This window comes from Leptonychotes weddellii, chromosome 1, assembly GCF_054177405.1.
Source record: "Leptonychotes weddellii isolate Sample4059 chromosome 1, ASM5417740v2, whole genome shotgun sequence".
In the NCBI taxonomy this organism is placed as follows: Eukaryota; Metazoa; Chordata; class Mammalia; order Carnivora; family Phocidae; genus Leptonychotes; species Leptonychotes weddellii.
Genome location: NC_138369.1, coordinates 148,653,818 through 148,679,713, shown reverse-complemented (window position 1 = coordinate 148,679,713; position 25,896 = coordinate 148,653,818). Strand labels below are relative to the sequence as shown.

Below are 25,896 nucleotides of genomic sequence, written 5' to 3'. Positions count from 1 at the left end.
AATGATAGCATCATATTACTTTGTCTCAAAGATACCATCTATTGTAAGACATAAAACCAATTTCATGAGACTTGGAGGTGGGTACAAAATACAAATATTTGCTTTATCAGTTAACAATAGATTATGTTAATGCAATTACATATTTTTATCTTTTTTAATATGACAACCGAACTTGGAGCTTGCGTTTTCCTTACAGTCAGAATCAAGTGATTCTTTCGATTTTCTTTAGGCTGTTGGAAGTTGTGTAGTTTGATCCTGGCATGTTGCTCTTCATAGCTCATGTTCACAATTTCTTTAGAGATAGACATTGTTGTCTCAAGGTGTTTTGTTTGCATTTGCTTCTTGTTAATTCATAGTTCCATTTTTTTTTTCTTAATTGAATTACATGTTGTTGGAAGTTTAATAGCTTCTCTTAAAAACCTGGTAGAAACATTTGTCAGGCAGATGTTGGCGCTCCAGTGATAGTCCTTCACGATGCATGAATCAGCCCTGCTAGGCTTCGCTACCTTTAAAAGTCTTATGATTTATTCTAAAACACTGGCAATGTCTTCTGTCTCTAATTGCATTACCTGGATGCGACAGACAGAAGACTTTCTGCATATTCAAGCTGCCTTATAGCCCTTTTTTGAAGACATTTAAGTGACAATTAGAGATCCACATTTCAGTGAAAATTAAATTGCATGTGATGCTACCAGTGTAAAGAACTAAAACAAGTTAATGAACAAACACCTTTTAGGCAGATAGCTTCCTCTATTCAGGATGAAAACAGCTGGGTTGACACTCCTCTGCCTCATAGCTGAAAAGATTGTTGTATATTGGTTATATGACCCATCTTGATCTTTACAGACATCAAACTAGAAAAACTTGACCTTTGGGGATCCAGGAAATAAGATAATAATATGAATAATAGCTAATACAGTACAGCCCAGATGGGGAAACTGAGGCTGGGAGATGCTAAATAACTTCCCCAAGATCAGCAGGTTAGCGGAAGCAGCGTTCCAATGGAGTGGTGCTGGCTATCTCTCTAAAGCCTGGGCATTGAACCACCACACCCCGTTACCCACTTTCCTGCTCCCACAACCAGTACTGAACTTCTTGGTGATCCATAAACATGCTGTTCTCATTCCAGCCTTTGTGTGGTTGGGCATATGCTCTTCACTTCTCCATCTGGCAACTTCTCTAAGCAGAATGGTAAAGGAAAGTGCTCTAGACTCAAGTGACTAGAGTCCTGGCCCATCACTTACAAATAAGCCTCTGTGGCCTCATTTCTAAAATGCAGATTACTTAGTTCATATCTTGTAGATTTATAGTAAGGATTAAGTACAATGATACAGGCAAAGTGTTTAGCAACAGTGACAACCACATAAGAAATTATACCTAATGAGAAAAAGAAGAGGAAGAAAATAGGAATGATATGTATGTTACTTTCTCTCCAGCAACTTCTACCACTTCTCACAGCATATTTTTCATACCCTTCAATTAACGACAGAAAACAATTTTTGACCATCAAATCCATGCATGCCCAGTCCTAGTTTTACTATCACCAGAAGAATTAATGGTGTTACAAGAAATGTAAGGATGCTGTTTAATGGCGGAGAGGGGGCTCTTATGTGGCATCAAAGAGAAACAGAGCTAGACACTAGGTGAAAGTGGTAAAAACAGAGTTTATTCAGTATTATCACAATAGGGGACAGAAGCTTTAGTATGGAACTGAATTCAATTTCTAATATATACTAAGGACAAGTGAGGATTTTATAGCCAAGGAGCAGAGTGAGGGGGTCAGTGGATGGAAAATTTCTGCAACATTGTGGGTAGATAGATTCTTGCTAAATCAATAAGATTCTTGCTGAAGGCAACATGATCAGACATCAAAGTAGGGGATGAGGAACTTGGTCAGGTATCAAATGTGATCAGATATTGAGGGTATGGAGATGACTTAGCAGAATTCTTGATGAAAATGGGTTTGGCATGGATAGACATGGAAGGTCAAGGTCAAAACCTAGTTGAGAAGAAGTCTCAGAAGGACCTAATTCTAGTTTGGTCAAGGACAGAGTCTGTCAGTGGGAATCACTGGCAAACTGTGAAGGAAAATCCTTTTCCTCTCCATTATCTCTTTCCTGTTACTGCTTTAGATACTGTAAGTTTTAAAAAAGATTTATTTATTTATATTAGGGAGACAGTGAGAGAGAAAGAGAGAGAGAGAGAGAGAGAAGGTGGGAGGGGCAGAGGGATGGACAGAGGGAGAGAATCTCAAGGAGATCCACGCTGAAATGGAGCCGGACCACGGGGCTGGATCTCACAACCCTGAAATCGTAACCTGAGCCAAAATCAAGAGTCAGATGCTTAACTGACTGAGCCACCCAGGAGCCCCTAGATACTGTAATATTTAATGACAGACCTTCATTGGGTAGACTTATATAAACTCCTTTTTGCAAGTGAATGTTGCTTGGAGAGAGACTCTCTAATCAATGTGTCATTTAGTCTTACGCTGATACTAGAAAATAATCTAGGTATTTCCACCGGTTATCAGTTGGAAGTGAGTAGGAGAACTCTGATGAGGTATTTGAAGGAATAAAGTCCCAACTTCTTTAAAGCAGAGATATTTGGTCTTTGTTATGTAAGTCCCTTCTATCTTGTCCCAACTGGTACATCTCTAGGTCTGGGGAAGCACAAATGCAGTGAGCCCATGTGAGTTACTACTTCTTACACTTGAATAAATCTAGAGGATGACATTATCCATTACCTGTTCTGAATACTACCTCACTCACATTTCCTTGATCTGAATATGCACTGTATCTCAATGAAATCATAGCAATTTCTTACTAAAGTATCTTGGTGCTTTGTTTTCATAGGGTAGGCTGTTCCCTTCATTAATCACCATGGCTTTTAAATTCTCACATTTACAGAGTTCAATACTTCCTCTCAGGTAATTGTAAAAGCCTTTACTTATTCTAAAGATATGGTAAACTAAATGATAATTTCTCTTTAGAAGCATTTTCTGCACAGTTAAGTTAATGGTGACAGATTACTTTCACCCTTGAGATAAATGCGTGTGTGAATGCACACACACAAACTCCATAGACACATATACATATGGATTCAGTGGGAGCAGAGAGGAATAGCTTAATGCCATTTAACTAAAAGCTTTAATTTTAGAAGAAAATTGGAAATTAGAGACAAACTCAAAGAAGGGAAAAATTTAGAACTTGGGAGAAACCACTGTTTTCTCTATTTTCTGACCTTTGGCATATTATTTATCTAGTGGGTTTCAGCGAGCTTTAATATTTAGAAAAGGTCACATGAATAGCCAGATTCACGTACTGTATATGAATAATGTAGGCAGCAGGGGTCTAGAGAATTAGTGTACTTAGACTAGGAGACGTGATTTTCCAGCCTGGTCTCATTTCTGCCCCTGATTTGTTGTTTGACCTGAGGTGAGTCATTCTCTTCTTTGTCTGTCAATGGTGATAATGAGATCTCTTCTTTCCTTTTCTAAAATAGATGTTGTGAAGAATGAAATAATCTCCTAACTGGCCTTTCCCCTTTATATACTAGCTCCTGAAGCTAACTTAGTACTACCTTCCTAAAATGCTGCTTTGTACCCCAGCCCAGATTTCCCTAGATCTTCCCCATTTTAATCCCAAGCAATTGCTGACCTTCTTCAAAATGCTAGACATTGTACTGTGCACTTTTAATATTGACTTTTAATCTTTATACCACCATGAACATAGCTATTTATGCCCATACCGTCTTAAACATAAAGAACATAAAATCTTTAAAAGTACACAAATGAAAGCAGATCTTTTGGATACTTGGCTTTTGACCCTCCACATGCATATTCAAGCTGTTGCTACTTAGCACATACCTTTATGTGTGTGTGCACACACACGCACATGCACACACTCTTTTATTTAGAACTTTATACTTACACCCCACCTGCTTTCAAAAAAGATGCAAGGTGGGACAATAAGTTTGGAGTTGACAACAGCACCATTGCAATAAAAATAAAGAAAAACATGAATATGAAAAAGAAGAGGAAACAGGCATCTTATCTCTGGAATGTTTCCCTAAACCATTTACTGCTTGCACTGTCACCACTCAAAGTCTCTTGCATGGACTGTTGCAATGGCCACCTATCCTGCACCCCATTCTGCTGTTACCCCTACAGAATTCATCTTCCATATAGAGGGTAGAGTGACCGTTTTAAAATACAAACCTGGGCATCTGCTTAAAATATTCTACTGGTTCCCATTAAATTTAAGGAACAATGTCACTCTCTACCATGACCTTTGGGCTGTAAGTGACCTACCTCATGCTCAGATCTCAATCCTTTATCTTCTCCCCTTCCCCATCCATCTCACTTCAGTCATTGATGGCTCTGGTACATTGGTACACCTGGCCCAAGATGTTTTGCTTCAGTTGTCACCCAAACCTGGTGCCTTCTAGCCCTAGATCTTTGTGTGAGTAGCCTCTCCTCATTCAGGTATCAGCATCTAGTTTGCGAGTTCCAGGTCAGTATATGTAGGCATACTCATACTGTGCTTTTTTAAAGGGCTGCATAGTATTTATCACATGGATGCACTTTAATTTAGTTAACCCGTTTCCTGCCAGTATGCATTATGTCACTTCCCAGTCTTTCACAGTTACAAAAAAAAAAATGCAGAATGAATGATCACATATACATATCAACACATCAAGAGGAGATTCCTTATAGAAAAATTGCCTGAATTGGAATTATTAGATAAAAAGGTATGGGATTATTTTTTTGATAGATTTTTGCCAAGCCAGAGCATTTAATTTTTTTTCAACTTTATTGAGGCAAAATTGTCAAAAATTGTATGTATTCAAGGTGTCCAATGTGATGTTTTGATGTTTGTATACATTGTGAAATAATCACCTCAATCAAATTAGTTAACACATCCGTAACCTCATATAGTTACCTTTTTTTTTTTTTTTGGTGTGTTAAAACACTTAAGATCTACTCTCATAGCAAATTTCAAGTATACAATACAGTATTATTAACTATAGTCACCATGCTGTACATTAGATCCCCAGAACTTATTCATCTTATAACTGAAATTCTGTGCCCTTTGACCAACATCTCCCCATTTTTCTCACCCCTCAGCCCCTTGGTAACCACTGTTCTACTCAGAGAGTTTAATTTTAAAGCATAACTCAGTGAAGGTGGTTATGACATGTAGCTTTATAAGGCTCTTACTTGATCCAAGGATAGATCTTAGAAAGCCTTCAGGAGTGGATGTCTTAAATGATTTTCCTTGATGTACACTTTTCTCAGCAGGTCTTTAGATATGAATTTTTTTTTCTGAACACAGTCTCCTGAATTCCCTATTGCTAACTAAAGGATGAGCCACAGGCTTGTAGTACTGGAATAGAAACAGGAGTTGACCTCCTGCTATGCACACTGAAAAGCCTAAGCTATATTTTTTTCCCAGGTGGAGGGTACCAAGCTTCTCTATGAGGATGAATCAGGGGTCTGCTTTACTGAATACCCATCTCCTGCTTTTTCTCCATGCTCAGAAAGGCTAGCGCCAAGGTTACCTCCTCCAGAAATCTCCGCTTACTATATGACAAAATGCAATCTTTCCCTTTTCTTTTTTATTTATTTATTTATTCTTTTTTTTTTTTTTAAGATTTTATTTATTTATTTGACAGAGAGAGACACAGCGAGAGAGGGAACACAAGCAGGGGGAGTGGGAGAGGGAGAAGCAGGCTTCCCGTGGAGCAGGGAGCCCGATGCGGGGCTCGATCCCAGGACCCTGGGATCATGACCTGAGCTGAAAGCAGACGCTTAACGACTGAGCCACCCAGGCGCCCCTAATCTTTCCCTTTTCTTCACTCCATCTACACTTACTGGCTGCACTATTTACTTGGTCCTTAAAAAATGCTATACTTTAGCATTTATTAATCTCTTTTTTTGTCCTTCTTCCCTCACTTGGGGTGTGTGGAGCTCAAGGGCAGAGATGTTGCAACACCCCTCTTCTTATTTCTAAACCTAATTTAGCAACTCATAGCTACTAATATAAATATAAGAATGATCATGGGACTGGCTATCCTCTACTGCTGGTAGGATGTAGACCCTCCCCACTCTTCGAACCGGTCCCCCTTTGGCCAATGATATTCCAGTGGGAGATTACTGATCCTGAGCAGGAGCTGGTGTGGAATATTTTTCTTCCACATGAATTTCATACCAGTAAGAGCTGTGACCTTGGCTTCATTAGCTGTTTTCTAACCAACTGAACCCATGACTAAACATTTTTAGGGCAAAATTTCCATTACAACTCATTGTTAAGCTGATTCTAAGAAGAAAACAAACTATAGCCCTGGAGGAAAAAAAGCATCAAAAAGTTGCCAGTGAGAGAAAATTGGGGTTATATGGTCAGTCTGCCTGCCATGTCAGCTATGGTAGGCTTCCTCTGTAATGAGCTATGCAGTGATCCATATATATATGATCTATAGATATGGATCTCAAAAGACTGCTGAAATCAAATTTCTAGATGCAGTTATTATTGATGTTTTCATGTCCCAGCATAGTAACATTTGACAGGTCTGCACAATTTTGTGATTTTCTGGGGCAAAGCTAAGTGTCTCAGTGATGTGAGGAAGTTTTGTTCTGATTTTTTTTGGAATGTTTTGCATATTAGAGGCACTAGTCCATTTGATTGACAGGTTATCTTCACAAGATAACTTAAAAGGCTGCAGGTACTTCTTTTGTCCTGTTCCTAGGAAGAGAGCATTGACTGTGTCTACTGAGCTTTGAAATGAAGGATTGGACACCTAGGTGCCATGAGTCACAACTGTTTTTGCCTAAATTTTAAGAGCCTTATAAAACACTAAAGACAGCTGTTTTTGCCTAAATTTTTACTTATTAAGTTTGGCCTTTGATGCTGATACTTACTGACCTACTATTTTTTGTTATGAAAAGAAAACCATTGTGTACATGCTTAGTACAGATTTGATATAGCCTCTTGTTTATGAGCAGTGGGGATTATTTGAGTCCTTACCCTGTTGCTACTCAATATTTGACATACAAGCTTTAATAAAGGGGACATAAAAAGTGAAGGTAAAAATAATAAGAAGTAATTATTCAGGCAATTTAGGTTCCATAAATATTTTTGTTGCATTTTAGCTTTTGAAGTTTAGATCTTTTGAAAACAATTTTAACAAGAGTCAAACTTAACAAACTAAAGTTATCCCTATAATAAATGTGTTTTAGGCAAAGGCAATTTTTTTTTTCCCTAGAGATTTAACTGCTTCTCTTAGCAGCTCTTAAACCAATTACCCTTTTTATTTTTTTTAAAGATTTTACTTATTTATTTGACAAAGAAAGACACAGTGAGAGAGGGAACACAAGCAGGGGGAATGGGAGAGGGAGAAGCAGGCTTCCCGCAGACCAGGGAGTCTGATGCGGGGCTCAATCCCAGGACCCTGGGACCATGACCTGAGCCAAAGGCAGACGCTTAAACTGAGCCACCTAGGTGCCCTGCAATTATCCTTTTTAGATGGAAAAAGTATTATATATAATTTTTTAAAGCCTCAATATATTGTGGCATTTCTTGGTCCACAATAACTCCAAAAGCACTTCCTAGTGACCTTAATTTTAAAATCTTTACAAATGCTCTTTTTTTGTTGTTTAAGAATTTGGCATTTAAGTTCTGTCTTTGAAGCCCCTTATAAAATTCTTTTACTCATTTAAATATCTCTCTTCCACCACTCATTCATTCACTCAATGCACACTTATTGAATGCTAATCCTTTCTTGTGTAATATGAAAACATGCCTGCATTAAAGCAGTTTTTTCTTTGCAATGATACCAATGCTTGAGCATCAAGTAAACACTTTTAGAAAGACTTCAGTATCTATATATTGGTACTTTAAATGGGATGTTGTGTGATGGTACAAAACCTGAGTATTTTTAATCTAGAAACGTTGGAAAGAGTAGAGTAAATAAAGGCTAAGTCCGTAGTGAGGGGACTTTGATAAATCTCAACATGCTCAGTCCATCGAAGGTGGTGTAAGGAAGTCCGTACAACACTGTAGACCACTACAACACTAACAGTGTAGAATTGTTCAGTTGGCATCCCTGATTTCCTGAGGCAATATAATAATATTTAATGACTATGGGCAAGCTTCTTTAATTCCTCATCTTTGCTTAAGCAAAGATCTAGAAGTCAAAAAATGTCGAGCTCTTTCCTTCAGTTTGGGTTGTGTGAAGGTGGTATGTCTTCCGCCTGCCTTGTTAAATGTCAAACATGTGACTGGATTTTGATCATGGTCCTCATAGTGATAAAAGTGGCTGTGGATTGGTGATAAAAGAGAAACAATTAGCATTTTTAATCTTTTATTATGAGAAACTTCAAAACATATACAAAATAAATAAAATAGTATAATGAGCCCTGATGGGCCCATCTCCCTGCTTAAAAAATGATCAGTATTCAGCCTTTCTTGTTTTATCTTTGCTTCCACTCATTCTCCAACCTTCCTCAATCATTATTATTATTTACGGGGGTTTTGTGTGTGTGTGTGTGTGATATAAGTTAAAGACATTGAAATGCACAAATCTTAGCTGTACAATTTTCACACATAAGTGCTTCCAAGCTAATAGTTCTTTAACATTATTCTCAATTATAGACTCTGAAATATCCTCCCCTCGTGCCTCTTCAAGATACAAGGAAGTGGAGATAGCTATCACGAATTGGAGGAGAGAGAAGGAAGAAGAATCTCCAAGTCCCATGCTAATCCTCAGTGTCTTTGCTTGGTTAGAAAATTGTAAGGAATTAAAGTCAAATGATCTATCTCAGGATTTTTCTTGATCCCTAATTATTCATTTTTGAGTTATAACTTAGTAGTTTCATTATACCCTTAGATTTCTATTACCTGTTAATGAATCAGGATGTTGATAAAATGTTAGTGTATCCAGGTATGTTTTAGCCGTGGCTGTTACACAGTGTGGTTGAGTGGAGGCCAGGACATAGTAGAATACCTGGGGTGTTCTGAGGGCTGTAAACAGCAGACAGCATGGCTTGAAAAGGTTCTATTCTGCCTACATTTCCTCTCTATAGCTTTGCTCAGTCCAACCAGTTCAAAATACAGATCACTACTGATAAATAAGCCTTTAATTCTATGTATCAGAGATACAATATTTCTTTCCCCTGTTGGCATTGACAATCACAAACCAACACGGAGATATTTTTTAAATGAAGTCAGATTTTTTCACTTCTTGCCAAGATATTATTACTTATTCATAATAGTCTGTGGCTATTTGCAAGGCTGATCATAATTCTGCAGAAAACTGCCTGTATTCCTGTGTCACTCTTGAATAATGAAAATCCAGAGCTTTAATAAGGGTGCTCCTCATTTACAAGGTTAATTCCTTCAATAATGATGTCTACACTCTTGCACACATTTCAGAACTGAGAATTTATTGCACAGGGCACAAACTCATTGGATATGCAGTGTAAATAACCTTATTAAGAATGCAGGGAGAGGATATACATTACTGTTCTGTTGGGTCAGAAGGGTAAACACAACAAGAAAATGAGGCATTTACCACTAAGTAGTCCAACTGATTTATTTTACTGTGCCTTTTTCATTTTGAGCCTTTTGAAGCACAGGCTGGCTGGGTACTCTACCCTCACCTAGGCATTCATAGAAATTCTAAATTCTAGAGGGCGTGGGAACTGTCCCAGAGAACAGCACACCAGGGACTATGTGTTAACTGAAGTTAGAATTGATCCAACGTTTCAAGTCAGTGTGAGTTGGTAGTAAATCTGCTTTTGCTTTTGTGCTCCAGGTGTTTGTTAGGATTCGATAAAACATATGATGGAGAATTTTCCCTGCCAGTATAAACAAAACTCCATTGATCTAGATCTAAGCAGTGACACAACTCTAAGTAGAGACCAAAGCCAAGACAGAGCAGGATATACTAACCCTTCAGCTATCTCCTATTGCTCTATTTCCTTTCTCCTATATATGGTCTGTATTTCCAGTTTGTCTTGGTGCTTTGATAGAAGAAAGTTGTTGTCTACTTCTTTTCTGCCTCCAGATAGCACCCAGTGTAGTAGCATGCCAGTGGGGAGAATCTGTCAGCCAAGTGGTCTTCTGTGACATGAGGTCACATTTTATATAACAGAAAACACCATATCAGAACTATAATATCCTCAGGGCCCTTCTTCCAAGGGCCACTTAACTTGGTAGTATATACTTTTTTTGGTCCTTGAAGTAACGAAATATTTTTGGGAAGACATCAGTGTCTTTCAAACTAGTAACAGTTGTTATAGTATTTCTTTATTTGACAGTGATAATGATTATAGATCCACACTTGTTATTATAGATTTTAATGTATTATAAATATTGTAAACTTGAGTGGACTCATGAGAAAAGCATTTGGCTTTATGATGATCCCCAAATAAGAATCATCCTGACTGTGTTTCATAATCTGTACATTTCACTAAACAAATAGCCTATAGAGACTTATTCAACATTCCATTCTCTGGTTGGCAGGGAGAGGATGGAGTATCTCCCTTTCTTTTATCCAGCTATCTGAGGTTCATTTTTGGCTTATCTTGTTGCATTCATGCTTATCTAAGGAGAAAAATGGTTTCTCAGTTTTCGTTGTTCCAAATCCCTGCCTCATGGAAGCAGAAATTTTACTTACTTAAAAGCTTAAATTAAATCAGATAGCCATGTTGACTCTCAATTGCAGAAAGCAAAGAAGGATAGCTAACAGAAGACTTAGGGTCATGTGGTGAAAGGGACGGCAATCTAAAATTTTGGAGGATCAGGTGCACATCTTCCAGGGGGGTATAGAATAAAATCAATAAAGGTAAAATGTGCTAAATAAAATCTGAAATTTTCATCAGTATGTCACCTCTTTATTCATTGGAGACCAAGTAATATGATCCATTCCATATGGCTCTGTGGTGCTGAATAATGTTCTAAGCTTTTACTAACATGCCCTGTCAGGGTCAGCTTTATCTAGATCCAATTCTGGATATATTTCTTAAAAGTCTAAACTGCTAGTGAAATAAAATTTCTCTTTATTTGTCTCATTCAACTCTTCTAAAGGAGGTGTGGGTTGGGAGTGAGAAAGGGTGGGCTCCATTCCTTGCCCTGGTGCTAACCAGCTGGTGGTGATACTGAGTATTTAGCCCCTTGGGGCCTTGGTTTTTCTCTTTGTTAGATGAAAGAGTTGGGCTACATAAGATTCTTTCCATCTCTAAAATTCTTCTCTCCACAACTTTAAAAAATATTCTAATCTTTATTGGTTATATAATACTCATTAATGATGATCGACTGTACTCTCACCTTGAAAATACTAGAACTGGGCCCAAGAAATATAAGTCTGTCTCTTAACTACCAGAGAACAAACATGGTTACAAGAGGGGAGGTGACTGAGGGGATGGGTTACATAGATGATGGGGATTAAGGAGTGCACTTGTTGTGATGAGCATGGGGTGCTGTATGGAAATGTTGAATCACTAAATAGTATTCCCAAAACTAATATTACACTGTATGTTAACCAACTGGAATTTAAATAAAAACTAAAAAAATAAATAGATGAGGCAAATTAAGCCAGAGCCAGGCCTAGAACAGAGAGACTGTTTACTGCCTTAGGAAAGGCCAGGTTCATGGGGGTGTGAACAGGGCAATCATATATATAGGGTCCCATGTTTAGGATTTGATACAATGTGGTCATCTTGAAATTCTTAATAATTTTATCTTTAAATTTGTATTCTGTAGTCAAAAGTCATCCTAATGGGATGATGGAGCATGCACTGAGGTCTTGGATCCTCTACTTACATATGATTCTGCCTCCTAATGTCTCCTTATTTCCCTTGATTGGGGGCCAAGCCAACCAATCCCTTGACTCCACTCAGTGACTTCTGCTGCATTCTGTTCCCAGCATGGCTCAGGCATGGGTGTGGAGAGGACACTTGTGAGGGTTTGCACTTGCCCCGCAGGTATCCTCATTCCCAAGGGAGCAGAACATTAAATGCAAATAAAAATCACATAGTTTGAGAGACTATAGAAGAACAAAAAAGCTTTTCCCCTTCTTTTGAACAAGGGGCCCATATTTTCATTTTGCACTGAGCCCTGCAAATTGTGTAGCTGGCCCTCACCTCAGGCCTTCATAAATATATTTTTTCTTTGTTATTTTTTTTTTTAAAGATTTTCTTTATTTATTTGAGAGAGAGAGACACAGCGAGAGAGGGAACACAAGCAGGGGGAGTGGGAGAGGGAGAAGCAGGCTTCCCGCAGAGCAGGGAGCCTGATACGGAGCTCGATCCCAGGACCCTGGGATCATGACCTGAGCCAAAGGTGGACACTTAATGACTGAACCACCTAGGCGCCCCTTCATAAACATTTTCTTTGCAAGGATTAGAAATTAGCAAAAGCATCACCCTTTCAATATTACTTTGTATATTGCATAAAAACAAAAGTATATAATGTGTATATATAATATATAATATATATATATATAATATAGTGATATTTATGGTGTCACTATTGTTCCAGATCTTATTTCTCATTTTTGTAGGTTCAGGAACTTGATTTTTTCTTTCTCTCTAAGTATTAGCCTCTGGAGGATTGTTTCATGTCTACCAAAATTTAAGAGCCTCATGAATTAATTTACTTTGAATTGATAGATGGTTGGAAATACTGATATTGGGGTATCAACACATTTTCTTCTCAGGAGAGATAACTATTTGGGAAAAAAGATGATTTTAAGAAAACCCAGACAAAAGGTATATAGGTGATCTTTAGAAATAATGCTAATAGATTATTATGCACCCTTTTTTACTATAGGAATATAGTATGCTGAGAAGGCTAGAGGCTCATACCTGCCAATCAGGGCACCCTGTTCTATGGATTATACTGGAGGCACAACCATACAATATTAAATTCTCAGCTGTTCTTTAGAAATAATGCTAATAGATTATTATGCACCCTTTTTTACTATAGGAATATAGTATGCTGAGAAGGCTAGAGGCTCATACCTGCCAATCAGGGCACCCTGTTCTATGGATTATACTGGAGGCACAACCATACAATATTAAATTCTCAGCTGTTTACCCAGATTTTATCCTTTGGAAGGCATTGGGTGTTATAGCATCCAATCTCATTGGGAGGATCTTTAAGAATTATATTTGCTCAATATTTTGATGTCAATGTGTTTGTTTTATTTCTACAATGAGATGATCAGCTTGAACAAATAGTACAAATATCAGAAGAGCTCAATACCAACTCTACCAAAATGAAAATTATCATCTTTTGAAGATGTTTTTCAATATCCATGTGGATATGATGCTTAAGAGATCTAATCTGCAGGTTCTACAGAGTAAATTTTGAGAGTAACTCATCTTGAAATGCCATTAAGGTGTAGTCCTCCTCAAATTATCGTAGGTATTCACATGATAGAGGTTGAGAATTACTAACGTACACTCTTAGAGTTTTCTAGTTAATGTATTTGCAGAACTCTGAGGATTTAATTGTGTTCTTGTTCAGACCTCTGGCAAGAACTGAAACTGCTTTTTGAGAGAAGTATTGGTCCTGCCTGATTCAATTGCTCTGCAGCTGGGCAGGAATACAGATAAATTATTCAATGTTTATACAAAAATAAAAATCTTGTCAACTACACAGCTAGTAGCTATCATAAAGAAATCAGTCCATTAAAAAAACAGAATGTGTCCATTCCAGGCATTTATAAAAACCTCAGTTTTCAAATATATGTTACACATGCTATTCTTTAAGAGGCCGCCTGAAATAAACAGCCATTTTTTCTAAAATTTGTAATCTACCTTGTGTTTTTTCACTAGAAAGCTCCACAATCCAGTTCTTCAAAAAATTATCATTTTAGTGATTGATTCATTTATATATCCGAGTAGTGTTTTTGATCTCCTACCGGGAGTTCTTTCAGGCACTAGTTATAAACATAGCAAAGACTGAACTTGTGGACCACCATAGAGTGATGTGGATACCCAATATCAGATAATGGCAAGAACTATAACAAATATAGGAGATATTAGATTTATAATAATGTATTTATTAATATTATCCTGAATGCCGACATGAGGTTTCTGGACCAGACAGATTTATCATTATTTATTTGTAGCAAATAATAATGTCCATGTTCCCTTGTATGGCAGTGTTTTCCTTCTGGGGCAATGCAGTGAGAGCCATCTGTCACTCAACATATATGGGGTCTGTATTGTAGGTGAGTACCCCCTGCACCACCCCCAAATGAATCTGGACATTTATACAGGAGAGAGAAGCAGCTGTCTTTCCTCCCCTTTTGAGAGAGTTTCCTTTGAAAAGTAATGGGAAGGATCTTGGGTCCTCCTTTTGGAATGTGTCCATGGCCCTGGGTTTCATCTCCCCTTGAAATGTAAACACATACTTCTGGAGAGATAAAGCTCTCTGGAGTTCTTGTTATTTAGTCAGTCCTAAATTACCTTGTAAGGACTGTGTTTTAGCCTTGGTTCCAAGTTTCAGTAAAGTGTCCTCAGAAGGCTCCAATGTTGCAGAAACAAGAGTATTTTCTCCACAGCTGCACAAGAGGGTTATGGGATAGAGTGCTTGATGAGTTCCTCTAGATTCACTTGTCAGCTGTGACCTCTCTGAGGAGGTGATCTAAGCTTTGATCTGGAAGGTAAGAAGGAGCCAATGTGTGAAGATCTGTGGAAAGGGAACATCTAGCACAAAGATCTTAAGGTTAAAATGAGCTTGGAATGTTTCAATAATGGAAGGAAAGCCAGTGTGCCTAGAAGGTAATGAGGAAAAGAAAAGAAATACAATCAGGGCAGTGCCAGGTTTCCCAGAATGTGGAAGGAATTTGGATTTTATGCTAAGGGTAATGGGAAGCTATGGAGGGGTTTTTAAGCAAGGAGAAAGCTACCCTCAATAGTATGGGTTTAAAAAACTCTAGCTGTCGTAATAGATGTAGCAGTTAGCAGTAGATGTAGAGAGAAGTGAGTGTTGTCTTTATTCAATCATTTATTACTCCCCCATTCAATAAATGTACTGGGTGCCTACTATGTGCTATGTAGACATGAGCAAGGTTCTGGGGGCCTGTGCTTGAAAGCTTGACATGATCTCTGTCTTCTTGAAATTTAGGCTGCAATGAGGGAGAGAAAAGATTGTGTTTGGGTTTGTGGGAGGTGCTGTGGAAACAAGGGGGAGCAGCTAAACCAGGGTGGGGCTGAGGCACATAAAGGAAGTCTAAGAATTAAGATTGTATTCAACTGTATGTCACAGAAATTCAGTCAAAGTGTCTTATTTTATTTATCTTCTATTTCATGTAAATAGAATCTGGAGGCAGAGAGTACTCCAGGGCTGTTGTGGTAACTGGAGGCCACTGAGGTCCAGACTTCCCCTGGTTTTCAGCATGGTCATCCTTAATGCATGGCCATTTCCTCATATTTACAAAAAAAGAGATTGCCTTTCTAGACATCACTTTTCAATTCTAAGAAGAATGAAAGGGAAAAGGTAAAGAGCAAAAGATATGTTGTGAAGGTTTGCCCATGTTTTCAGGAAGATGGTAACACTCTGAAAAGCCCAATACTTAACTGCAGTTTATACAATATATTCTTTTCCCAGAACTACATTTCAAGCCCATCTTCTGATTTGTGGGACTGTGGAAAGCTAAGTATTTTTAAACGGAAACATTACCCACTAGATTAGTTTGTGTTCTATTAGAAGGGGAGGAGGAGTGAATAGATATTAGGAAGGCAATTAAAAACGACTCGCATGGGGATGATTTCTGTAGAAAGTGAGAGCTGAGACTTGGAAGAAAAGGGAAATTCTCAGAAGGCCATTGAGAGACTTACAGGAAAGAAAAAATTCCTATCACTTAACCTTTTCTTCTCAACTCTTCTTTTTATAAGAGTAATGATAAGAAACAGTATATAAAAGAATGTGTTCTTCATTTTCTACAAAGTTGCTATAGAAGATACTGTTCATATTTTAGTCAGTGCTCCTTTATAGATTCTTAAACTACATTCCTATTTTACTGTTTGATTCATGTCCTTTGAATTTTTTATAATAGCTTTATTATATCTGTTCCTCTTATAATATCCCTTAAATCAGTTTAGAAGTAGGCAGAAACCATCTACTGTACTGATGGCTGAAAATAAACAAATGTAATAATATAGTGAGTTTAGGAAAAAATGTGTTTGATCTTTGGAGGATTTTCTTTTCTTTTTTTTTAAACAAAATATCTAGTATACTGGGCCTTGTGGTCAGTCCTCATTAAACAGAATACATGACTTTTGACAAAAACAGACCCACATGTATCACTGGCTAGAATATTACCCTTGTAATAAAGGAATTATACAAAATAAAATCAGTTTAAAACCATGCTAAACTATCAAAGATATTAATTTTATTCCTTGATTTCAGATTACGTGGAGTATTTGTGTCCTGACCCTTCTTAATCTCTCTAGCTATATTTCTTAAAACTTGAGGAAGGCACACCTCCTTTGAAAAGAAGGAAAATTGCTTAGGATGAATATCAGTAAACAGCTCTTTCCCATAGAATTCTGATGTCTTATGGAAGTAGCAATTATAAACTGACTATTCCAGCAAAAACAATTTCTTGATTTTAAGGTGAGAGTTCAAGTGTGGGTCCAAGTCAAATAAATTTTCACAAATAACTTTGCATGATCATGGGGTTCAAATATGGATATTCAGCAGTCTCATGCCTCAGAGAGGGCAGAAGATGCTGGACAATACTTAGGACCAGAAATCACTATCAAGATGGCACCAGGCATGGTTTGTACAAACCTGAAAGCATTGACTGGGCTTTGCACAAATTATTCTTGGGAACTTATTATAGCTGTATAAAACTCATTTTCCAGATGACTGATTATATTTATAAAGGCAATAGTTTTAATGTTTTCTCTCTTGTTTAATTTCAAGTTTGATAATTTGGAGAGTCCTCCATTCAGAGTGAGCTCTGTTTCCTTTTTCCTCTTGATTATATATTGATCTGATTGAACATGAGTATATGGAACCATTGTTGCAACGTGGCTTTTGGCATTTATAGACTGGACGTTTATAGTGCGTTACCACACTAAGGACATTTTACTTTTTATATTCAGATAATGAGTAAATATTTGCTTAGACTTGATTTGAGTATTAGTATTGGGCAAATACATGCATTCATTTAATTTTGTCTCTCTTTTACTGTATAGACTATTATTGCAATTACAGTAATTTTTATCTCATATTTTGCATTTTAATTTGAAATTTAGAGCATCACAAAAGAGTTGTTTTCAAAAAATGAAGAGATTCTCAAAAATGTATATGTGTTTTTGGGGCGCCTGGGTGGCTCAGTTGGTTAAGCATCTGCCTTCAGCTCATGTCATGATCCTGGGGTCCTGGGATCAAGCTCCATGTCGGGCTCCTTGCTCAGTGGGGAGCCTGCTTCTCCCTCTCCTGGCCCCCCTGCTCGTGCTTTCTCTCTCTGTCAAATAAATAAATAAAATCTTAAAAAATATATATGTTTTTTAATGCAACAGATTGCTAGCTACTCCAATATTTCACACACACACACACACACACACACACACACACACACACACACACAAATGATTACATCACTCACTCAGTTTCTAAAGCCTGTTAGGCTCCTGATGGTACAAATGAAGTAACCTTTCAGCAACCTAACACTGGACTGCAGAAATGGTGAAATCAGGAAGCCACTTAGATTTTAATCCCCTCTCTCTTAAGAATTTTTTTTGAGAAACACAAGAGTTGCTGTTTGGCACCTACAAGTGCATAGGAAACCTGTTGAGTGGAAATTGGCCCAAGTACCCAAGTCCTGAATGGATTCCTTGTTCATGAAAGGCTTACTACACATGCCTGTGTTCAGAAAGAGAGTAAGGGGGATGGGAAGGAGGATCAGATAAGAATATCAATATATTTCTCTCATATTTAAAAATGTAATAATATTCACCTTCTAAAGTATTTATTGGGCAGAATGGAAAAAAAAATTGGCCTAATAATTGGTTATATAAAGGTTAACAAATGTTTCAAAAATAATTTTTAAAGGACACCAGATCCTAAGAAAGAATTGTGTCTGTTTGCAAAATACTTTTTTTGTGTCCTTATTGTGTCCAAAATACTTTTTTTGTGTCCTTATTGTGTCCAAAAACTGAAAAGAAAAACATCTGTAAATTTGTTAGTTAGGGGAGATGGAATTTAGCAGAAAAGGTATACCCATTTATGTTCATTGCGGGGAAGTAATATACTGACTTTCAAGTAACACAAAGTGGTTACAAAAGTTTATTTTACATAAACAGAGTATTTACCTGTGGGATGAAAAGACGAGAACTGGAGGCAAATCAGATTCTACTTCTCCAAACCTGAGCATATGTAAAAGAAATCCTTTGCCCCGCAGAATTAGCAGATGGTCTAAATCCCCTTGGAGTACATGGGCTCAATTCAATACTGATTTGGGATTGTTCATTCAAATGGTTTGGTCTCTTCTGAAACTTTAATAAGGTAGGTAAGAATAAGGCATGTCATTCAATTTGAGCATTATAATTTGTCTAATATGATTCAGAGAGTTATTAACATAGCTTTTATACTTGGAAAAAACAGTAACAACACTCCAACATGCACAGTGACTATGGCTGGTGTAGACCATTTCCTTAGAAAGTCAACTAACTTATACATTGATCTGACTTCACAAACTAACATTGATGAAACAAATATGATTCTATCCTCTGTGTTTGAGATAAAGGTGGGCAGATAGTGAAAACATGGGACACCAGAATCAGACCTCCAAAAGAATCATTCAGTCAGGAATAATGAGTCGACTCTAAGAAGATAAAGTTTATCGTGAATAAATAAAAGTTTTTTCATTTTGGGTGCAATAAAAACTGAAAAGAAAAACATCTGTAAATTTGTTAGTTAGGGGAGATGGAATTTAGCAGAAAAGGTATAACATTAGTTTGCTGTATTAGTCAGGGTTCTACAAAGAAACAGAACCAAAAACACACAACTCTCTCTCTCTCTGCCTCTTCCTCTCCTTCTATCTTTATCATCTCTACCATCTCATCTCTTTCTTTGTCATCTCTGTCTTTATGTCTACTCTCATAATTATATTTAATGTTGACTACATGGAGAGGAGTTAGATGCATTTTTTTAAATGATGATGGAGAAAAATTGATTAATATTTTACCATTCATGCAGGAATTTCAGAGAGTGAATACTTTTACATATGCACTGCATTTTCATCCATAACACATGTTTCTATAGGTCAAAGCCATAGGTTTGAAAAACTAGATATCATTTGTTCTTCATCTCTATTCTCTGTTTTGTTAGGATAATGCAACTGAATACCTTCCTGAATGTGTCAAAAAGTAACTGTAATGTTATGACCTGTCTGCTTTGACATGACTATAGTAAAACTAATATCAAGATGGTATATTTGGACTTACTATTCTCCCCCATCAAGAGGTGGTACTTTATTATATGATAAAAATACATAAATTAAACTGTGATGTTGGGCCTCATGGTTAGTCAGTATAATGGCTGTATAAATGGGTGCACGGAATTCATTCTGTGACTCAAGAAAATGTAACTACCAGCTAATTGAGCAGTACTGTCTAAAAAGAAAAAGATCTTAGCAGAAGACGATCTCATTGTTTTCTAATAAGAAAATACCATTGACTTTTCATTCTAGACATGGTGGCAAACTGATAGTTCAAAGTTGTAATCCAGTCAAAATATGGAAAAATGATTTAAAAATGTGAGGCAGCATATGAAAGTCGAGTAGTTACAAATAAAATCCTTGATCTGTTCTTTTCTTGAAAAATTCGAATTTCCCACATTGTTGCATAATGTATTCCTGGTGGCAACAATCTCCTGAAAAAGTGTTAAACATTGTTGTCTTTAGGCAAGCTTTGTCCTCTCCAATTGGTTCCTTCCTGCCACTAACTCAATGTGCCCTATGTCCATTCACCAGGGGGCTCACATTGCTTATTTAAATTAACTTCCAGCCCGGGCCCCTGGGTGGCTCAGTTGGTTAAATTACCTTCCAGCCTTTGTAGTCCTCGAAGTTTTGTTTCCTCTTCTATAAAAGAGGTGTTGCCCAATTTAACCAAAAATCCAGGACGAATCCCCACCATTCTGAAATGTGTATTGAAACTACTGTTTTTGGCTTAGAAATTTCTTAGAAGTTTTGGTTTTAAAAGGAATGGGCCTGCCTTATTATGACAATAGAGATATGATTAGAACAATTTTTCCTACCATTATCCAGTTTGTGGCTTTCAACAAAGATTTGCTGGAAATACAAGCCACAATTTCAGTGGTTTTATTGGCAAATAGAGCTGTATTGGTGAACTGATACAGTAATTGTACTTTTATAGCCCTCAGCACTCCAATTTACAATTATTTTAAATTTAATGCTTTTGATTAGGTGTTTCCAGAAATAAGAGTGCCTAAGTAATCCAAGAAACGAGGAAATGCCTTATAATGTAGGGATGATTTAAAAGCTTTCTTAAAGGTATTCAATATCAGATACCTAGTAAAGCTAGTTCCTGGAATTGATCATCTGTAAATAAATAACTAGCAAGAAATTATAGTACTATAAATACTATAATCACCATGAATTCTTCATTGAAAGCATCTAGAATATATCAGTAAATCTTTTATGTAAGGCGAGTCTCTAGAAATACCTGAAAAAACAAACAGAGGTTTTTAAGTATCATGTGATATAAGAGCAACAATCTATCAGTGTTTCTACTGGTGGTCTTAAAGTAATAAATTCAATATTCCTTTAATAACATTTTCCCCTTTTGTGGTGCAACAATGCCTACAATGCAATAAAACTTTAGCCTTATTGCTGCTTGCTAACTTATCAACTAACAATTTATGCTGATCAAGAAGTAAGGCTAATTTATTCAGGTTTTAGACTCTTGAGATTAAAAATACTTGGCTAAATTACTTGTTGATCTGGGAAATCGATTGCATTTATGTATAAAGCTTGCTTGGGCCCTCTTTCAAGTGGGGCTAAATCTGCTTTTATAATTTGTCTACAATACTGTGTGGACTGAATCTCATTAGGACATGAAATCAGTTTGTGTATAGAGTACATGGGCTACAACTGATTTTGTAAGTACCTGAAAAACATAGCTCTCCTACAACTCAGCTCTGCAGTGAGAGGTCCGTTGGGGTGCATCTACGAGATACCCACATGACAGCAGAAAATGAAAAGTAAAGTAAATTGATTGGGGAGAATCTATGATACCAAAATTATTTTCTGGCTACTGGATTAATTGGTTATATCAAAGTAAAAACTGACATATATATATCTTATGAGTTCCTTTATATCATTGAGTTTGGGTCCATTTTAAAACAAGCAGGAATTCAGGGCACCTGGGTGGCTCAGTCAGTTAAGCATCTGCCTTCACCCTGGGCTTAGGTCATGATCCCAGGGTTCTGGGATTGAGCCCCGTGTGGGGCTCTCTGCTTAGCGGGGAGCCTGCTTCTCTCTCTCCATGTGCCTGCCGCTCCCCCTGCTTGTGTGCTCTCTTTCTCTCTCTCTTTTCTTTCCCTCTCTCTCTCTGTCAAATAAATAAATAAAATTGAAAAAAAAAACAGGAATTCTGAAATTGAGGCTAAACATTCACATGGTACAAACTTGATCAAGCATAGAGGTTAAGAGGTACAAAGTTCTGATATTTATTTGACAATAGAGTTCTTTAGTGTGAAGCTAAAACTTTAATAGAAAACTATGGTAAAAGTGGTCTTCTTTACCTTTTCCTTTAATTTTGAAAGAAACATATTTCCCCACTTACAAGTTGTAAAAAAGAGTTATAGACATTTTCTGTAATCCTGTACTGCTTTCTTTATTCATTCATTTATTCAAAATATATCATTGAATGCCACCGACATACCAGGCATTCTCCTGGGTGCTAGGTAAGCATTAGGGAACAGGAAAACCCACAGGAAGGATTGCATTCAGGTAGGCGTCTGGAGGGAGAAGACCTAGAAATAAGTGAATTATATAGTATGCTAGACAGTGGTAAATGCTTTACAACTGGATGAGATTGAATCATACAGGAAGCAAATGTACATATTGAGGGGAAGAGGGCAAAGACTGAGTCCTGGGGGCAGCTCCATCCCTGAGAGAAAACTTTGTGAGAAGACAGTGGAAATTAACCTTTGTCCCTTACCCCTTACACAGACTGCTGGTGAATGTCAATTTCACCTTTCTAGGTTTGACTGTAATAACAAAAAGACAAAGTCTCGCCTTTATGTTTCATAGTGGAAAAATATTTATAATGAATTATAGAAAGGGTGTAACTATCCTGTAAGCAAGATCCTAATGTACTGACTTATTACCACTATGTTTTAGTATAGCTCCATGCACCAAGGAGGGCTCTTTACTTTCATTTTCTAGCTGGAGCCATTCAGTCACTGAGAGTTTAGTTATATGATATTTAAAGGAAGTCGAGAGTGAGCTATGTAGTTTGAGGAAATGGTTACCGGCCAGTGTGTCTTTGAGGTCTAAATTCGGCCTTCTTTAGGAACTAAAGGGCATTCATTGGTTGCCTTTCCTCTGATTGTGAAACATTAAGTAAATCCTTTTTTTGGACAGGATAACTGCTCAGATTTCCACTTCTGGTGCTTTCAGATACTGATGAATATTTTAAATAGCTAAAATTATTCCCTGATACAAGCATATGCTGCAGGTACAACTAAACAAGCATTCAGCCAAGTTGTATAGCTTGTAAGACAAGAAATCCCCTACTAAGGGGCTCAGAGTTTTCAGAAAACTGATAAAATTTTGTCTTAGAAGTTAGTAGTATGTATGACATTACTGTTCACTATATTTTAATGGCAAAATAATAACAAATAATGTCAGTTACTTTATCTCAACTATTTTATCTTTTCCTTGCTGAAAGCCTCTAATGGAATTACTGTCTTTTTAGCTAACCAACTTATAGAGAATGTGGGGAGTGGTTTCAATATTTACAAAATGTTCATTTTTTCTCATAGGATAGAGGCTACTGATTTTTTTCTATAAATGACAGAATTTATTAGTTGATGATTGAACTTGTTGCATTTTCATTTTAACTTTCAAAATGGTAAAGAACATGACAGACATGTATTCAAAGTAAAACCTGAAACATCACTTGAAAACATGAAGCTCAAATCTTCATTATAGAATAAAACAGCCTCTGGAGAATGAAGAAAAGCTGCAGTTCCTGTCAACATAATTAGGAAGACCTAAAAGAGATTTCCTGGAATCATTTTTATGTTTTTAATAAGAGTTCTTAACCAAAAAAATATGAGGCAATTTATATTAATGGTATTCAAAAAATTGGTAGATTCATGTATCTCATATTTACTCATGAGTAGAATGGTGTTTTAAGTTTATGGAGCTGACACTTCTCTGAAAAACATGAACCTGGATTTCTTTGGTCTAGAAAGCACCAACTCTCTCTCAACACTAAGCAAGACATAGAAGGCAATGTGAATAGCCTCCAGCTATTATTTTTTTAGTAGTTACATTAGCTTTAAGTTCACTTACCATTTAGGGAGAAAATTTGGTTCAGGGAATGGACTAGAAATCTTAAAAGGCTGAACTCTTAGATTTTGATCTCAGTTCACAGTAGCCATAGGCAACTTGCCTCTGTACAGAAGCAATTGAGAACGTAAATGTTGTTAAAGTATCTTGAGCCGATTGAATAAAATAAAATCTTATAAAGATATATGCCAGGGTATTACTGATAAAGCGATATGCTTTTTCAGGACAGCCATTATTATTAAACAGCTGGTGGTTTAATACAAATCTACACAACAGGCTTCAATCTGTCGCATGGTCATCCCTAAGCATAGTGGTGCATAAAGTAAAGCTTTACTTTGGTCAAAATATCCTAAAAAGTTTTCCATGGCACCTGAATCCCAGCTTCCCACTTTCCTTCCCAATGAGAAATCATAATGGTTACTGGGGTGGAAGGCTTAGATGACATCCAGTTGGGTCCAAAGCCTCCAAAGGCTGGTGCGACGTGTTGTTTGCAGAACCCTAAACAAAAGCAGAGATTATGAAGCAGGTTCAGTGTCTAACTCCTTTACAATCGGGTCCTGTTGGGTTTTTTGCATTGACAGCCTCTTAGTCATTATGATCCCAATCCAACCATTTTTCACAATGATATTCCATATCCCATTTTCATCGCTACATGAAATGTAGTATTGAAAGGGCCAGACATCTTTCACAAAGCATAACAGGACATTGATAACTGTGCAGATTGACCCCCAACCCAATCTCAGGCCTTACTTCTTACTTTATGTTCTTTTTTTTTCTGGACCAGCAGGCTTTCCCTCATCAGGCTGATGATGGCTCACTTCACACATACCACTCAAGACTTCTGTGCAGTATAAAATAGAAGATCAAAAGCAGGTAGGAGAAAAAGAATAAGGGAATGAAAAGAAAACTGAAAGAGATGTAGTTAGAAGGAAACAAAGGTCTATAAAAGATGAGCTCAAGTTTCATGTTGGTGATGATTAGTCTTGCAAAACCTTCTGAGACTGTGGAAGCATTTGCTTGTCGAAAATCCAGAGTTTTTTTCTCCCTTTCTCTTTTTTAAAAGGCTTTTCATAATGAGCAACTCTTCTTGCATTTGAAGGGTTGAATCTTTTCTGAAAAAGTTTGGTAAGGCCAGGCATTTGAACACTCAATCATATGCAGCAGAACCAGGCACATGGAGGACAGCTGACTCCACAGAACCAGGGACTTGGGTAAGTGCCCAGCACTGAAGTCACCTAATGTGACTGCAAATGCTATGTTTTTAGTAAGCATGGAAAACTCGTTTTAATTTAATACTTTTTTTTAATGTCATAAGGCAATCTCCAGTAAAATTCTTCTGGTGGTATGGTTTCAGTGATGGGTAAGGGTTGGGCTGGGGAGTATCTTAATATCACAAAAGGAAATGAAAAACATCTTCCCATATTTGAGTGCAGAAGGTATAAAGAAAATTTTATTATGTGAGCTGCAGTCTCATCCCAAACACTTGGGTTGGATTTGGAGAAAGGACTTACTCTTTTGGCAGCTTCTTCAATTTTGAAGTTAGAGCCTGAGGTAAAAAATTGTACATGCTTTTTGCAGTGCCATTGTATTTGAGCCCGGAGTTCCATCCACAGTGCACTCCCAGTGGGCTACAGCCCACTGCTCTCCCATTAATGAGATATCTCATCAGGATTCCATCTTACCAGAAAATATGCTTGAATATGAGTGGCATCATCTCTAATTACAAAGATGATATGATAATTGAAAATAATTATGGTTTGATTTTCTTTTAAATGAAAATAATTTTAATAATGAGTCTAGTATCATTAGAATTGACATGGAATCTCATGTAACCTGGGAAGAAACATGGTGATTCCCATTTCTTGGGTGACCTCTAACTCTCCTTCCATTCCAAGATTGCTTTTGATAAAACCAGTTGTTTTTGGTGTTAAGGAGAAGACTCACTTCTTAGGTTCATGTATTTGAAATAATAATCCTTTTGGTTCTCAGGAATATGACGTTATTTGTTTTGCTACAGTGAACTGGCTTCTTACAATTCATTTTAGGGGCCGAAGAAATTGTCAGTTTAAATAACTTTGGTAGCAACAGCAAAGGGGTTAAATTTAGTTAAAAACCTAATATTTCTTTTAATACATAATAGAGTATTTCTTTATTATTTCATTTTTTAGTTACTAGCTTTATCTGATAAGACACATATCAGAGCTATTATTTATTTTTTTTTAAAGATTTTATTTATTTATTTGAGAGAGAGAGAATGAGAGACAGAGAGCATGAGAGGGAAGAGGGCAGAGGGAGAAGCAGACCCCCTGCTGAGCAGGGAGCCCGATGTGGGAC

General features: G+C 37.0%; 1 protein-coding gene across 2 annotated transcripts in view; it reads left to right on the top strand.

The window, feature by feature from the left end:
• Positions 1–25,896, top strand: part of ZPLD1 (zona pellucida like domain containing 1) — a 225,308-nt gene that overhangs the window by 136,382 nt on the left and 63,030 nt on the right. The window contains exon 2 of one of the 2 annotated variants that reach the window (XM_081797583.1): positions 24,347–24,435. The gene's annotated coding sequence lies outside the window, so the exon portion shown is untranslated. Of the gene's footprint in view, positions 1–24,346; positions 24,436–24,569; positions 24,774–25,896 lie in introns of those variants that run through there. The other variant, XM_031024030.2, reaches the window with a different exon arrangement.